We start from the raw sequence: 18725 nt of genomic DNA on the forward strand, positions 1-18725 counted from the left end.
TAAAAGATCAGGAGAAAAGGGACACCTGGGTGGCTCAGTCGATTGAGCATCTGATTTCAGCTCAGGTCATGATCTTACGGTTTGAGAGTTAAGAGCCCCACATTGGGCTCTGTGCTGACAGCTGGGAGCCTGGAGCCTGCTTTGGATTCTGTGTCTCCCTCTGTCTTTCTGCCCCTCCCCAACTCGCACTCTGTGTGTGTGTGTGTGTGTGTGTGTGTGTGTGTGTGTGTGTCTTTCTCTCTCAAAAATAAATAAACATTAAAAAATTAAAAGATCAGGAGAAAGGACAAAATGAAGAACCAAAGAGAGGTGACAGTTATGGAGACAAACTGTCCATAAAAGACTGATCTATGAAGGACAGGGATATCAACCTATAAAGTGCAGGAAACCGAAGGAAAGTTGCAACAGAGCAGAGACCAAAGATGACCGAGAAGAAGCTAATACTTGTACACTTACTGATTTTAATAGGTAAACTTATTTCGTTTTCAGGTGTTTTTAAAAGAAGATGAAATGTGAAATCATCAAAACAGAAAATGAGGCCAAAAGTATCAACTATAACAATAAAGATAAATGTTTCATAAAACCCCTTTTTCAAAAGACATTACTTCCAAGGTTGGTTTAGAGAACCTAAATCTAATCATAAGCTGCTAATAAGGGGTGTGCCTAAACCAAAAAGACACAGACAAGTTAAAGATAAATTATAGACAACTAAGACAGTGTAGTAATAGCATAGGGATAAACCAATAGACCAGGGAACAGAACGGAGAATCCAGAAACACCCTTACCTTGTTGCTTGATTCTTGACAGAGATGACACCACAGGGCAGTGGGGAAGCACAGACTTTTCAGCAAATGGTGCCGGGCTAGTCGGATAACCATACAGGGGTTGGGGGTGGGGGAGGGAAGGGACCTCACCCCTTACCTCACACCATACACAAAAACAATTCAGATAAATGATAACCTCAAGTATCAAACATAAAGCAATAAAGCACTCTGGAAAAGAACTTAGGAGAATATCTTCATGACCTTAGGGATAGGCAAAGATTTCTGAAACACGTCGCAAAAAAACACTACCTATGGGGGGTGGGGAATAAGTGTATAGCACTGAAATTAAGAACTTCTGTTCATTAGAAGACACCATTATGAGAGTGAAAAGGCAGATTACAGGGGAGAAGACATCTGCAATGGACATATTCACAAAAGACTTACATGGAGAATATATAAAGACTTTCTACAAACTAAAAAGAAAAAGACAGACTGCCCAATAGAAAAATGGGCCAAGCCTCAAAAAGGCCCTTGATTTAGAGGATATTCAACTGACAAATAAGCGTATATAAAGGTGTTTCATATCATCAGACATCAGGGAAATTCAAATGGAAACCATACTGAGGTACCACTGCGTATCCACTGGAATGACCAGAAGTGAAAGGACTGACAATACCAAGTGTTGTGGGGCACCTTCAGCTCTGATCCACTGCTGGGGAGCTGAACTTGGTGTGGCCACTCTAGGAAATGATTTGGCATGGTCTACTAAATCCAACATTGGCATGCCCCATTACCCAGTGCGACAATCTGGTTTTATATCAAACTGAAACATCTATATATGTGTCCACCCAAGACAAGTCTAAGAATATACAATCACCCCAAACTGGAAACTACCCAGATGTACATTACCATAAAATATATAAATGGTGATATATTCATAGAATGGATTTCTACTCAGAAAAGAGAATGAATGTGCTATTTCTACATGCAAGCACTTGAAGGACCATCATGAGCATGATGAATGAAAGAAGTCAAACACAAAATGATGCAAGCTGTATGATCTCACTTATAGAAAGTACAAAAAAACAGGTAAAACTAATATTTGGTGTTAGAAGTCAGGTTAACGTGGGGCCCTGGTGGGCTCAGTCAGTAGAGCAGGCAACTCCTGATCTTGGGGTTGTGAGTTTGAGCCCCACATTGGGTATAGAAATTACTTAAAAAAAATCTTTGGGGCACCTGTGTGCCTCAGTCAATTGAACATCCAATTCTTGATTTTGGCTCAGGTTATGATCTCAGGGTCATGGGATTGAGCCCCACATCTGGCTCTGTGCTTGGTGTGGAGTCTGCTTGGGATTCTCTCTCTCTGTCTCTCTGTCTCTCTGTCTCTCTCTCTCCCTCTCCCTCGGCCCCTCTCCTGGTTACTCTCTAAACCAATCAATCCATCAATCAATAAAATATTAAAAAAAAGAAGTCAGGTTAATATTTATCTTGGAAGTGGGGTTGTATCAGGGAGGGGATTTGACGAAACCCCTGGGATGCTGGTGGTGTTCCATTTCTTGACTCGGGAACTGGTTACACTGGGGTGTTCACTGTGGAAAATTCATTGAGTTATACATTCTCATTTTTGTGTCTATGTGATACTTCCTTATAGTTTTATTTTAAAAGCAAATTATAGGCGTTTTCAAGCAAATATAAACTAAAAGCAAATAAGATTAAAATGCCATTTGTACACTGACAGATCAATCCACCGTAAAGGTAATCAGTTGCAAACCTCTGCGCCTCAAATCAACTAGCATTGAATTCTATTAAGCAAAATACTTGAACGATAAAACATTTGCCAAAAGCATCGTTAGGGTATACATTGAGCCTCTACCATGAGCATGCCCATTTATAAACACGTACATAATAATGGATGATGACAGGGACAGAGTCTACAACTTGAACTTCCTCTCACTTAGGTGAATTGCACCATTGCCACCTCCTTGGTCACAAAACCTGTGACCTAATACAGCTCTGTTCCTCGTGAGGACCAAACAGCTCTTTGATGGCAGGTCCAATACATGGACCTCCTCTGGAAGAGGCATGCCAGTTCTTCCTCACTATATAGTACATTCCAGGGGTGGGAGGGCAACGTGGCGAGACATGAAGGCTGCATCAGATGGGCCAAGGTGGGATGAGATGTTTCTGGGCTCCTGGCAGCACTGATCCCTCCCCAAGACATCAGTGATCTTGGTCTGTGTGTGCCCACATCATAAAGTTTGTTGCTCTTAGACCTTGATCATCCGCTCATGACCAAAAATAACTAAGGGAACACTGGTCCTAAAGAGAGTCTCTGGCTTCTTGGATTGGCCCATCCATTACCTAGTGTATGTAACTTGATGGACTCACCACCACTTTCCTGCCTTCTATAAAGGAAAACTGCAGAAGCAAAGAATATCAGTACCTACACTTTTATGGGCATTCAGCCTAATTGCCTGGTGCTGTCTGGGAAAGGAAATCTGGAGGGTTCCACCTATACCAAGTCACAACTTTGTTTATTTTCCTTTCAAGTCTGCTTCTTAGGCCAAGACGTTGGTGAGATGAATAGTCCATTTATTGCCCTGGGTTAGGGCATCACAGTCTGTCATTGCACAATGTGTTTTTTTATGTGTGAACTTGGATGCTAAATGAACACTTCAAGCGGGAGAGGGGGAGGGGATGACAAACAGCCAGTGGGAATGAGTGGACTCCTTACAAGGTTTCAAGACTGATTTAGAAGATGATGGGGTCATAGTAGACCCTAACCTGATTATCAGCGGGTGATGGCTGTAAGAAAAATAAGCAATTCTAGAATAAAATATGTGGAAGATAGAACCAGGATGTATTAAATAAAGTTGACATAATTTAATCGGTTAGGGTTCACTTGTGATCTCCACAGCCAAAGGAGAATTTGTAAATACAGGAAAGAGTCAGAGGAGATGCTAACCCGTGTGTCGCTAAGTGAAGTGGAAACGTTGTTATGAAGAATGAAGAATGACTCCCACCTACCCAGCTGCCATTCTAACAAAAAACAAATCCAAATGCCTGAAGGGGGAGGGGGCACACTTGTATTCTAAATCACTTATGCATGACTATGGAGTCTTCCAGAACCATTCCATGGAGCACAGTCTGACTGGGAAGAAATGGAGAAAGCATAGAGCCCCCCCCCGCCCCCCCCCCCCCCCCCCCCCCCCCGTCCCAGAGACAGGGTGGGGTTGCGGACAAGATTCGGCAGACGAAGCACATGGAGACCACTAAAAATGGGCAGTGGAAACCTCTGAGGGATTGAAGACTAACTAACAGTCAGTCTCGCCTCAAGCCCAGGATAAAGGCATGTTCTAGCACACATATCCCATCTTCTTCTGTAATGGATGAATAACATCGTATATTTCTAGAAGCCAGCCAAGCAGGGACGGATTTTTTTTCTTGTTTTAATACCCCAGAAGCTGTTGTTTCTCTGTAACTACTGATTAGTTTGTGTCTCATGGGCCTGTGACTCCTGGAACTTTTCATATTTCTTCCTTGTTTCAATTGTTGGCAAAGTCCAAACTGAATTTAGGATTCACCCTTACCAAAAGCTCTACGGATCTTCATTTTCACTCATGTGCTTTTACTTGTTTCAAATGTGGTTCTTTTTATGTCCTTACCCTTTTCTCCTTTCTCCTTATCCCTCATGCTTATTTTTATTTTGTTATTTGGTATTCTATATAGATTTCAAAACCAAAAAAACCCACCTTAAATATTTTGGCACATAAATAAATGGCATCAGAGTTACTTTTAATGCGGTCTGTAAAACATTATTTGCCTTTCGTGTCAGTTTTGTAAAGAAGAAACTTTTTAAAAAGACCAACAAACACGGAAATAGTGAAATTGTGACTTAAAAGAAGGATTCCAGATTTCCTGTCCTAACTGCTTCACAGCAGGTAATGAAAATATTTTAGATCTATGGTTAGGTAAACTCCATTTCATCTTAAGGAACAAGCAAAATACTAGGGAATTCATACAAATTTCACCAAAACTAATACATATGGTTATACATTTTAAATTTCTAAAATAGTAAAATAACTTATAACATCTCTGTTTCAGGGCATGTTCTATTTCAAAGGGCATAAGTTTGTTTTTGTTTTTTTAAAATCTGTTTATTTCCCTTAAGATTGTCTTACGATGAAAGAAATACAAGTTTGTGTTAACGAACGAATGACAAAGTAAAAAGCAAGTTTTCATTCTCCTGTCCTCATACTCATCCCCAGAGGTCACAATTATTAACATTTTGATGAGTATCCTTTTTGCAATTTCCCATGTGCACGCACACACACACACGCATGCACACATGCATATAAATGCGTTGTGTAGTGCAAAAATCAACTTTCAGTTTTAAATGAATCAAATGAATACACCACAGTTTGTTTACCCTTTTGATGATTTACTTAGCATTTTCAATGCTTGCTCCCACTTGATTTAACAGCTAAAATAGGAAAACAGACAGTGGCTGTGTCAGCCCATTGTTAACGCCCATCATTTTACAGGTTGTAACTCCACATTCCATGTTGAATCCTAACACATCAGTGGATCTGAATGCACTTACTATCTCTTTCATCTACAGTAGGGATTTAATGAGAATAAAGATGGTTGTACGTCACTGGCCACACACCGGTGGCTTCAGTGTCCTTGGACAGGACTCTGCACTCACCAACAGGTGTCCTGGTATGTTCATTACTTGTTAAATTTCAGGGTTAAGAGGAGTCAAGATGGCGGAACAGCATGGAAGTTTTTTGTGTGTCTCACGTCCCTGAACTACAGCCAGACCAACACTAAACCATCCTACACACCTAGAAAACTGATTGGAGGATTAACACAACGATCTGCACAACCTGAACCACGGAATTTAGCAGGTACGCAGCACGGAGAGGTGAATTTGGGGAGCAAGAAGCCGCAGAGGGTAGAGAACCGCTTTTGCGGGCGGAGAGAGGTTGGAGATTAGGGAGGGGGAGAGGATATGGGAAAAGCACCCCTCCCCAAAAGCAGCTGGAGAGAAAGCGGAAAATTGGAAATAGCCACAGGAACTAAACTTAAAAGGGAGAAGGGAGAAAGGAGAAAGGAGAGGGTTTAAATTCCATTAAGACTGTAAACAAGGGGAGCACAAAGGCTGCAACTCCGCAGCTCAATACCTGGCAGTGCTCTGGTGGGAAGGGCGAATCCCCAGGAACAGACTGGAGTCCGGGAAGGTCTCAGGCCACACAGGGAAAAGCAGTTCCACTGCTGGAAGGGCATTTGGTAGAGACTGTTGAAGCCACCTGGTCCCAGCAGACCCCAGAGAATGGCCACATTTGCTGGTGCTGGAACAAGGTCGTTAAGGGTGAAGCCTGGTGCCAGACGTGTGTTGTGATTTTCCATAATCCCTGAAATGCTGCTGCTACCCTGTCTCGTGAACTTCCTCTGGGACGGGCTGGCACCTGGCTGTAGTCTCGAGGCACCGGCAGCAGCAGGGTCCAGCAAGCGTTCCTGGGTGCACCTGACATTCGGCCATCGTTCGGCCATTGCTCAGTGACACCCTCCTGCAGAGGGGCGGAACGGGTCAAAGCCGCAGTCCTTCGGAAGTACGGGGCCGGGGAAAACAGCCGCAAGTGAGACAAAACTCAGGAGAGAGGTACTGCCTGGGGCCTGGTCACGGAGAGTGAAAAAGCAGGGAGTGGACGAGAGCTGAAGACAGAGGATGGGTGCGCGATTGCTGATCCGGGAGAACAGACTGGGTTCCTGGGTGGCTCCATTTTCACCAGTCCCGCGCATGCGCATACGCACACGCACCTACGAGTGCCGCAACAATCCACCCCAGTAGGCTAGCAGCGCCATCTAGTGGAGAGCGGAGCCATTACACTGAGCCCCGCCCAACTGGGCCAACTTCACTCTTCAAGAACACAAGTCTCACCGCCGGCTTAGTTTATGACTCTAAAACACTACATAGACTGACTTCTAGAGGAAAATGAAATAATTTCAGTCCTACTTGAATCTGTTAGCAGGACCGTCTATTCAATTTTCTTTCTTTTCTTTTTTCTTTTTCTCTTTTACACTTCTTTTTCTTGAATACAGAAAGAGAAAAAATTCATTTTATTTTCAATTTTTATTAAAAATGTTTTTCTTTGATTTTTATTACTACATTTTTTTGCTTTTATGTAAATTTTTTCAAATTCTGTTTTACTTCCATCATTTTATTTTAGTCTACTTCAGTGTGCTCACCTTTTCAAATTTTCAAACAATTTTCTTTTTTTCTTTTTTCTTTCTTTTTCTTTTTTTCTCTTTTTAGTTTCCTTTCTTTTTCTTGAATGCAGAAAGAGAAAAACTTCATTTTTACTTTCAATTTCTATTAAAATATTTTTCTTTAATTTTTATTACTATATTTTTTGCTTTTATGTAAATTTTTTCAAATTCTTTTTTACTTCCATCATTTTATTTTCGTCTACTATGGTGTATTCACTTTTTCAAATTTTCAAACTATTTCCTTTTTTTTTCTTTTTTCTCTTTTTTGTTTCTTTTCTTTTTTCTTGAATACAGTAAAAGAAAAAATTCATATTTATTTTTAATTTTTATTAATAATATTTTTCTTTAATTTTTTTCTACTATATTCTTTACTTTTGTGTATATTTTTTCAAATTCTATTTTACCCACATCATCTCATTTTAGTCTACTTCAGCATATTCATATTTCAAATTCTCAAATGATTTCCTTTTTTTTTCTTCCCCCCCCCCCTTTTTTTTCTCTAATCTGTCAAGCCACTTTCAACATCCAGACCAAAACACACCTAGGATCTAGCATCATCTATTTGATTTGTGTGAGTGTGTGTGTGTGTGTGTGTGTGTGTGTGTTTAATTTTTAATTTTAACATTTTTTTAATTTTAATTTTTTTATTTCAATTTTTCTACTTCATGAATTCCTCTTCTCCCTTCAAAATGACAAAACGAAGGAATTAACCCCAAAAGAAAGAGCACAAAGAAACGACAGCCAGGGATTTAACCAACACAGATACAAGCAAGATGTCTGAACCAGAATTTAGAATCACAATAATAAAAATACTAGCTGGAGTTGAAAATAGATTAGAATCCCTTTCTGCAGAGATAAAAGAAGCAAAAAATAGCCAGAATGAAATTTAAAATGCTATAACTGAGCTGCAATCACGGATGGATGCAGTGGCGGCAAAGATGGGTGAGACAGAACAGAGAATCAGAGATACAGAGGACATAGAGAATAACAAAGCGGAAAAAAAGAGAGAGATTAAGGCAAAAGAGCACAATTTAAGAATTAGAGAAATCAGTGACTCATTAAAAAGGAACAACATCAGAATCATAGGGGTCCCAGAGGAGGAATAGAGAGCAATAGGGGTAGAAGGGTTATGTGAGCAAATCATAGCAGAAAACTTTCCTAACCTGGGGAAAGACACAGACATCAAAATCCAGAAAGCACAGAGGACCGCCATTAGATTCAACAAAAACCAACCATCAACAAGGCATAGCATAGTCAAATTCACAAAATACTCAGGCAAGGAGAGAATCATGAAAGCAGCAAGGGGAAAAAAGTCCTTCACCTACAAGGGAAGACAGATCAGGTTTGCAGCAGACCTATCCACAGAAACTTGGCAGGCCAGAAAGGAGTGGTGGGATATATTCAGTGTGCTGAATCAGAAAAATATGCAGCCAAGAATTCTTTATCCAGCAAGGCTGTCATTCAAAATAGAAGGAGAGATAAAAAGTTTTCCAGACAAAGAAAAATTAAAGGAGTTTGTGACCACTAAACCAGCCCTGCAAGAAATTTTAAGGGGGACTCTCTGAGGGGAGAAAAGATGAAAAAAAAAAAAATATATATATATATATATATATATATACCAAAAGCAACAAAGATTAGAAAGGACCAGAGAACACCACCAGAAACTCCAACTCTACAAGCATCATAATGGCAATAAATTCGTATCTTTCAGTACTCACTCTAAACGTCAGTGGACTCAATGCTCCAATCAAAAGACATAGGGTAACAGAATGGATAAGAAAACAAGATCCATCTATATGCTGTTTACAAGAGACACGACCAAGTGGGATTATACCTGGGATGCAGGGCTGATTCAATATCTGCAAAACAATTAATGTGATTCATCACATCAATAAAAGAAAGGACAAGAACCATATGATCCTCTCAATAGATGCAGAGAAAGCGTTTGACAAAATACAGCATCCTTTCTTGATAAAAACCCTCAAGGAAGTAGGGATAGAAGGAACATACCTCAAGATCATAAAAGCCATATATGAATGACCCAACACTAATATCATCCTCAATGGGACAAAACTGAGAGCTTTCCCCCTAAGGTCAGGAACAAGACAGGGATGTCCACTCTTGCCACTGTTATTCAACATAGCATTGGAAGTCTTAGCCTCTGCAATCAGACAACACAAAGAAATAAAAGGCATCCAAATCAGCCAGGAGGAGGTCAAACTTTCACTCTTTGCAGATGACATGATACTCTATATGGGAAACCCAAAAGATTCCACCAAAAAACTGCTAGAATTGATTCATGAATTCAGCAAAGTTGCAGGATATAAAATCAATGCACAGAAATCAGTTGCATTCGTATACACCAACAATGAAGCAACAGAGAAACCAAGGAATCAATCCCATTCACAGTTGCACAAAAACCCATAAAAAACCTAGGAATAAATCTAACCAAAGAGGTGAGAAATCTACACACTGGAAACCATTGAAAGCTTATGAAAGAAATTGAAGAAGACACAAAAAAATGGAAAAAGATTCCATACTCCTGGATAGGAAGAACAAATATTGTTAAAATGTCAATACTACCCAAAGCAATCTACATATTCAATGCAATCCCTATCAAAGTAACACCAGCATTCTTCACAGAGCTAGGACAAATAATCCTAAAATTTGTATGGAACCAGAAAAGACCCCGAATAATCTTGAAAAGAAAACCAAAGCAGGAGGCATCACAATCCCAGACTTCAAGCTATACTACAAAGCTGTAATCATCAAGACAGTATGGTCCTGGCACAAGAACAGACACTCAGATCAATGGAACAGAATAGAGAACCCAGAAATGGACCCACAAACGTATGGCCAACTAATCTTTGACAAAGCAGGAAAGAATATCCAATGGAATAAAGACAGTCTCTTCAGCAAGTGATGCTGGGAAAACCGGACAGCGACATGCAGAAGAATGAACCTGGACCACTTTCTTCCACCATACACAAAAATAAACTCAAAATGGATGAAAGTTCTCAATGTAAGACAGGAAGTGATCAAAATCCTTGAGGAGAAAGCAGGCAAAAACCTCTTTGACCTTGGCCGCAGCAACTTCTTACTCAACACGTCTCTGGAGGCAAGGAAAACAAAACCAAAAATGAACTACTGGGACCTCATCAAAATAAAAAGCTTCTGCACAGCGAAGGAAACAATCAGCAAAACTAAAAGGCAAGTGACAGAATGGGAGAAGATATTTGCAAATGACATATCAGATAAAGGGTTAGTATCCAAAATCTACAAAGAATGTATTAAACTCAACACCCAAAAACAAATAATCCAGTGAATAAATGGGCAAAAGACATGAATAGACACTTCTCCAAAGAAGACATCCAGACGGCCAACTGACACATGAAAAAATGCTCAACGTCACTCATCATCAGGGAAATACAAATCAAAACCACAATAAGATACCACCTCATACCTGTCAGGATGGCTAACATTAACAACTCAGGCAACAACAGATGTTGGCGAGGATGCGGAGAAAGAGAATTTCTTTTGCATTGTTGGGTGGGGATGCAAGCTGGTGTAGCCACTCTGGAAAACAGTACGGAGGTTCCTCAAAAAACTAAAAATAGAACTACCCTACAACCCAGCAATTGCACTACTAGGCATTTATCCACGGGATACAGGTGTGCTGTTTTGAAGGGACACATGCACCCCATGTTTATAGCAGCACTATCAACAATAGTCAAAGTATGGAAAGAGCCCAAATGTCCATCAATGGATGAATAGATAAAGAAGATGTGGTATATATATATATACAATGGAGTATTTCTCGGCAATCAAAAAGAATGAAATCTTGGCATTTGCAACTACGTGGATGGAACTGGAGGGTATTATTGCTAAGTGAAAAGAGTCAGTCAGAGAAAGACAAAAATCATATGACTTCACTCATATGAGGACTTTAAGAGACAAAACAGATGAACATAAGGGAAGGGCAACAAAAATAATATAAAAACAGGGAGGGGGACAAAACATAAGAGACTCTTAAATATGGAGAACAAACAGAGGGTTACTGGAGGGGTTATGGGAGGGGGGATGGGCTAAATGGGTAAGGGGCATTAAGGAATCTACTCCTGAAATCATTGTTGCACTGTATGCTAACTAATTTGGATGTAAATTTTAAAAAATTAAAATTAAAATTAAAAAACGAAGATAATAGAGATAGCCACTAGGAAAAAAAAAAGAATTTGGGCAGGATAGAGCAGAAATGTATTTTTGCCACATTGTTAAGAGGTAAGAATTTGTCACAGGGATAGGAATAACCTCCATGTTTGACAAAGAAGCTGGTCAGAGATTAATAGGAAAGCCTATGAACAAGCTCAAAATGGTATTGGGGCCTGGGAAACAGCAAAATAAAAGTACATTCTTGAATTAAAAAAAATTTTTTTTCAGGGTTAAATTTGTAAATTCCCTTAATGGCCACCAGAGGGCATCAGCCACCCAGAGCATTTAACTACCGAATACCCAGAACTTCAGGCAAATGCTCCGCTTCTAGCTTGAAGATGTTTCTGCTTACATTGGCTAGGTTTTTTTCTTTTTAAATTCCATTAAAATTTTCTAAAGGGTCATGATTGAACTCCTCCATACTTACCAAATTTAACAATGCCTTGCTAAGTATTTAGTGAGTTATTGTTATTGTCATTCATACGCCACTGAAAAAATTAGCCAATCCTCCCTGTGGTATTCTCCCTGACAAATACAACCTTACTCAGGTTTTTCCATTTACTATCAGTCCCATCCAGGGCTATCACATCATTTTCAAAAGTGCTTCAGCCTTAAGTTGCTTAATTCAAGCATAGGTGAATGCGTCTTAATTGTAAACACATCACAACTTTTTTATTCTTATATTTTTTGTTAAATATGTATTACCATATAGACCCCCTAATAAAAAGTATTTTTGTGAAATATACACATTATATATAATTTTTAATTGAATTGAGGGAGATATCCTGGAAAAGGTATATTTCCATAGTTATCATCATCACAAAGGCAGAATTGTGGAGGCTATTAGGTTTGTCATCACTCACAAACATTCGAGTATGTTCGTGCCAAGCACGAGTGGATAACTTTCTCTACCGAGTAGTTCACAAATGCAGCTGAGGGGGGTTGCATTGAATTTCCTTAAATTTCCGTGAATTCTATGCATCTTACAGGTAAATATATAAAAATTACTTTTATGTAAACAGGAAATAGGCTTTCTGATATTTATTTCCTAAGCCGTATTTATGAAAATTCAAAGACAAATGAGTAGTGAAGGGCATTACGTCCTTATGCCACACGGTGGCGCTATTTCATTGATCTGAGAAATGTTTTAGCAACCTGTTCCAGACAACCACGCTGAAAACAAAACTATGTATATGAATCGTCTTCTCTGTATTACTCCAATTTGAGAGGATCCAGTAGAGTTTAGCATTTAGAATTCATTTCCATAGCCTATCTATACAATAAAGCAGCACCAGGATGGAAATGCAAGAAGTATGTGGAAGCCATTGCTGAAATGTAGGTTGTCTGTGAAATTATGCACATAATAGTAACTAATGCTATTGACTTTCATAGTAATATTTCATCGCTCTCCCCGAATGTACAAGGCATTTTCACTTTCATTATTACATTTGTTCTCCACGTGATCTGGTGAAACAGGTAAGGGAGCTTTTATCCCCCATTTTACGCCTAAGGAAGCTAGAATGTTAAGAAGTTAAGTGGCTGTTCTTAGCATCCAAAGACTGTAAAATCTTCTGCAGCGCTGAGGAGTTTTTTGGGGTCCTAACACCTAACTGATGCCTATGAGAGAGTTTAACGCCCGCAGGGACTTCACCTAAGCCACTCCCACACTCCGACTCTGGAAGTCTCCCCACCCCACCCAGGAGGATATGGCTGTACCCTAAGGTCTCCATTCATTCCCCACTGGCCAGCACAGACTGGCATCCAAAACACTGATCGCGAAGAGACCACAGCTTCCACAGCCACAGAATCCCCAAGGAGACTGTCTTCCATCCCGGAAATAGGAAATGATTTATTATTTGTACCCTCCCTGCAGCCATGGAGCTAAAACTTTCGTCCTGTATCTAGTCTCTCATGATGGGGGAACTGCAGCAAACAAAATACCGTCCTCTCATTTCTTATTCATAGAGAAGGCAATGTATAATATGATTACATGCGTGATGGATTGGATCCGACAGACAGTATAAAAGGCAAGCCGGAGAACATTAACTAGGGAATGGATTTTTCACTGATAGTCAACGTCTCCTGCAGTCAACAGTGAAGGGAGGTGGGGGTGAGGCAAATTCAGAGAGACGCACAAATAACTTTCAAGATCAAACTCTAAAATAAATTCCTCCATCAGGCGAAGGCTCATTGTGTGTTTGCTCTACGCCAGGCACTTGGCCCTGTGCACTATAAACTTCATCTTCTTTGATTACCCTTGTTTTACAGACATGAAAAAAGAGGTTCCAAAGGGGCGCCTGAGCGACTCAATCGGTTGGGCGTCTGACTTTGGCTCAGGTCACGATCTCAAGGTTTGTGGGTTCGAGCCCCGTGTCGGGCTCTGTGCTGACAGCATGGCACTTGCTGCTGCCTCTCTCTCTGCCCTTCCCCTGCTTGCTCTCTCTCTCTCTCTCAAAATAAATAAATAAACTAAAATAAATAAGTAAATAAATAAAAGAAGCGACCTTCTCAATACACGTCTCTTCTCTGAGGAGAGTTCTCGCACACTTAGAGAGCGGCTTCGATAAGATAGCCGATAATAAGCCAAAAGGGTAACATTGCCACGGGCACCGTATGGCTAGAGACAGCATCTAGACTTTACTGCTATCATTTTTTTGACATTTGGCTAACATGAATCAACCGATTCTATTAACCCCTGATGACCAGTCATGTATTATTTTGCCTCATCCAGCTCCTCCATTGCAGGGATTAAACATTCCTGAACAATTCTACTGCCGGTCATGGAAGTTTCCAGCAGCCTCTGTCTTCTTTGTCACACAGTAGCCCCCTCCAGTCATCTTGGGGGCCGTGTCTATAGAGCCGTAAGTGCAGATGAGATCCGTGGATCCGAGGATGGGTAATTCGCCTGCCAGGCCGAACTTGTTGGCCCAGACTGAGTTCACCATTTGTCGCATCGACCAATTCCTTCTTGCTCATACTGTCAAGTTCACATCTACCTCCACAGAGATCATCTTTCCTTTTAGGTAGTATCTATCACCAGACTATTGGGGCTCAGGCTCCTGTTCACCTTGGGGTCTTGGGGTCAAACCGAGTCAAGTGACAAGAAGTAAAGAAGGTGAAGTGGGGCACCTGGGTGGCTCGGTTGGTTAAGCTTCCGACTAGTCTCAGGTCATGATCTTGCGGTGAGTTCGAGCCCCACGTCCAGCCCCGTGTGGGGCTCTGTGCTGACAGCTCGGAGCCTGGAGCCTGCTTCGGATTCTGTGTCTCCCCCTCTCTCTCTGCCCCTCCCCTGCTCATGCTCTGCCTCTCAATAATAAACGTTAAAAAAAATTGTTTTTTAAAAGCTTTATAGGATTACTAATCACACAACGTCACCTATTGAGTGAAAGCCATTCGAGTAGTCTCTAGTTCCCTGAAATTTCACTCGGCTTACCAAAGCTCTTGAGGCGACACGTACATGCATTTACAGGGCGGCCTGTCACATCCCGTTAACTAAACGGTCCCGAGCTGGGTGAGAAGAACAGACGGGCACCTGCAAAGTAGCACACTCTCCACTTGGGAGGAAAGACATTCCTGGGAAGTTCTTGAGGCCAACTCGGAAACAGCACCAACAAATCATCCATATTTTTTCCGCTGAATCATTTCTAGTTTTCACGTGGCAGCTCTCTTCTGGGCATTCATAAAACGCTTCTTGTCGGATGTTTCTAGTGACAGGATGCTCTTTCTATTCCAAATGGAAACAGCTTTGAATTCCCTCCTCAAAGAAGAGGCCGTCTGCTGGCAGGAAAGACCCAGGGGTCATGGGTGCCGGAATGTGCGGGAGTGGGGTTGCAGGAAGACGGGTGGGGCTCGGGGAGGAGTGGGGCGCCGCTCTCGGGGGGGCGTGGCGAAGCCGGAGGGTCACCATTCGGCTAAGCCAGAAGCTGCAGTTGTCCTATGAACCCCACCCACCTCCCCAGCAAGTCCCCGGCTTGACTTCGGTCTTAAAAAGCCGTTTTATTAGAGCCTTTCTTCTGTGTGCTACGAAACAAAGTGCCCGCTAGGGGGCAGTATGGTGCAAGACATGAACTCCGCCCGTTAGGAGGTGAAATAACAAAGTAAAATCGTATTGTAAAGTGCGCAGAGTATGCTTTCCAAGCTCTGTTCACCATAGCCATACACTCCCCGAAATATCAAAAATTAACTGGATGAGGGGCGTGTGGGTGGCTCCGTCGGTTAAGCCACGGACTCTTGATATGGCTCTGGTCATGATCCCAGGGTCTTGGCATCCAGCCCCTTCCTCCCTCAACCCTCCCCACCCCCAGACCCCCCCAACGTCTGGCTCTGCGAGGTAGTATGCAGCCTGCTTGGGATTCTCTCTTCTCTCTCTCTCTCTCTCTCTGCTGTGCTCTCTCTCCCTCTGTCTCTCTCTCTCTCAAAATAAATAAGCACTTAAAAATGAACTGAAGCCTGGAGCCCCCTTAGGATTCTGTGTCTCCTCCTCTCTGCTGTGCTGAGCAACTCCATACATAAAGTACTGTATGCAAATCCCTTTTTTTTTTTTTTAAGGTTCTGAGACTTGGAAGAAATTTTAGGGATACTGGGGGAACAATTCAGGTTGAGGAACCCTGGTCCAGAGCGACTGTGGCTTGTAGATGATTTTCCACAAAACAAGGGTATAATCTAGTCCTGCGGCACTTAAGACCAGACACTCTTCTTGTCGCTAGGCGTCCCCTATGCACAGGGTGTCTTTGCCGGAAACAGACCCGTCAGGTTGATTGGACTATGTTAAGGCGGCTGCATCTCTCTTTCTTACGCCTGCCAGCACAGCGTCCTGTCCAAACAGGAGACCCGTTTACCCCAAGGCATTGGCCCTAAGACGTCTGAACTCAGGACGCCCTTCATGTCCCCAGCAAAGGTGTCACCAGCTGCCCCCTCACCACACTCAGACCCATGGTTCCTCGACTGACAGATGTGGATTCCCTATCCCTACCCTTGCTGGTGTCCAGGCAGTGGTCTGGGGCACCAGCTCCGCCCTAAGGCACTTGGGTCTTTGGGGGACCTCGTGTCCACCACTTACCAGCTGTATGACCTGGGCTGGGGGGTGGTAATGGCCCTACCTCCTGAGGCTGCTGGGAGGAGCAAAGGTGTTCATGTACCTAAAGCCTGGTAGGTCCATAACAATATGAGGCATTTCCCCTTCTCCCACACCGTGTGATCCATGCTGTTTCTTCTCTAAAAGGACTCCACTCCGGTACATGTGCAACGTCTGTCATTGTCTCATGTTTTTCAATCTTCAAAAAACTACTTGTTTTGTAGGACTCACTATGACATTCCTCATCTTATTATTTGCACTTGTAACTCCCTTGCCTAGAGATGCTGCAAAGTAGTGACTGCAAGATCTGGACCCAGACTGCTTGGGACTGAACACCTGCCTGCGTCTTTCTAGATACCGGATACCAAAGAACGCGTTGAACCCCCCTGTGCCTCAGTTTTCCCATCTCTAAAATGGGCATGATAACGGTACTCATTTTTTGTGTGTGTGTCAGTTATTCCTTTTTTAAAAATTTTTTTTTAACGCTTATTTATTTTTGAGACAGAGAGACAGAGCATGAATAGGGGAGGGGCAGAGAGAGGGGGAGACACAGAATCTGAAACAGGCTCCAGGCTCTGAGCTGTCAGCACAGAGCCTGACGCGGGGCTCGAACTCACAGACTGTGAGATCATGACCTGAGCCGAAGTCGGACGCTTAACCGACTGAGCCACCCAGGTGCCCCACTGTACTCATTTTTAAAAGATTAAGTTAATTAATACTGCTAAAGCCCCTGGCACACAGTAAGTATGAAGTAAATGGAAGCAGCAGTGATGAGGTTAATACTATTTTCCCCCAAATGCGCTAGAATAACAAATGAGGGGATGGCTGTGGCTAAACATAGAGTCCAGGAACTCCGAGGTCATCTGTCCCCTGTGGGCAGGCTTGATGAGAGAGCTCCCTTTGCATCTATGAACATTCAGAGTTCAGGAACTGCACATTTTGTCCAATTCTCTGAGTTTCCCAAGAAGAAAACTTGCTCACAAGGCACTCGGTGCTACATGCCAGGACCCTGGGCTAGACCCAGGGCTTGCCGCCTGTCCCCTCCATTCAGCGAGTTGAGTCGATAACGGCTGTATTGATCCGACATCGTTATGAGCCTTCTCCACAACTTGCAATCCGGCTTCCCCACATCCTGAAACGGCCTTATGTTTCTCATCAACGTGGCCCCCTGAGTACGTCTCACGCCTCAAGAGGCACTAGATTCAAAGTACCTACAAAACATTAGCTGGGGTTTTTTCCCCTTCTACCCGTGGGTTTTACCTTAAATAGAATACCATCGACATCACCGAAAGAAAAATTAAAAGGAAGCAAAATCAAACAGTGAACACAAAACAACGAGGACGTGACAGAATTTTTCTGGGAAAATCAGCGGTCGTTCAGGGATTCCTGCAATAACACCTCGGGGTTCCCAAATGCGTTGTGTGCGTTGGATTGGAACTGTTGGTTTATTTCTCAGTCTCTCCATCCTCTGAGATCTTCGGGGTGGGGGTGGGGGTGGTAATCATCATCTCTGTGCTCTTCGCACCAGGCACACCACACAGCTACTATTTATTCCTGCCTTGGAGAGTGATGTTGACCCAGTCCAATGAGGGCAGCGTGTCCTAGAGCATGGCAGGTGGACGCCTGGTGTCCACTGGGAGTTTTTGGGTGGAAAGAGAGATGATTTTAGACAGCGCACGGCAAGGTGTTAAGCAAAACCTGCACTCCTATAATGAGAAAGTTATTCCCGCTTCAGTGATCCTGCAATCCTTCTGATTCCTTCGGAAATCAGAGAGGGCTTTCCATGTGGTGCGAATAGGCCTTCAACACCTGTATCTCTCGCTGTCTCCCCCCTGCACCCCCAACATCTCTTGCACAAGAAAATCAAAGAATCAGAGTGTTCAGCAGACAAAAATACCCTCCTAGAATGTAACACGTTGTTCTCGTTACCTCTATTTATGACCATCTCTTATTCACAGCAAGCGATAACACCAGCTTTCCATTTCCGTCCCCCTGGCGGGGCGTTGTGCTAAGCAAATACCTTACGTGCCTCACGCCCACTTCCACGCCCCTTTGCAGTTAGGCGGGGCCGCGGGACAGCTCATCACCAGCAAAACGCGAGCAGAAACAACTGACCTCCCTTCTGGGCTCAGAACTCCTAAGCCAGTGTGCAGGCCTCCTGCCTCTCTCTCTCTCCTGCCTTCGTGACCCTGGATGCCACAGTCGGGGAGGAAAGACGTTCCCTCCGCCCTCCTTGGTTCAATAGCTGAATCTACAAAGTAAACTGACAGCAGGCAGATGAACGGAAGTAAAGGCATACACGTGTGTTCATTTTAAATAGTACGTGCATGGGGCATCACAAGAAAAAACGTGAATACCCCTGCCTCAATGAGAGTTCATGTGCCATCTTAACAGGGGAAGCGGGG

This window comes from Lynx canadensis, chromosome A2 (assembly GCF_007474595.2).
Source record: "Lynx canadensis isolate LIC74 chromosome A2, mLynCan4.pri.v2, whole genome shotgun sequence".
In the NCBI taxonomy this organism is placed as follows: Eukaryota; Metazoa; Chordata; class Mammalia; order Carnivora; family Felidae; genus Lynx; species Lynx canadensis.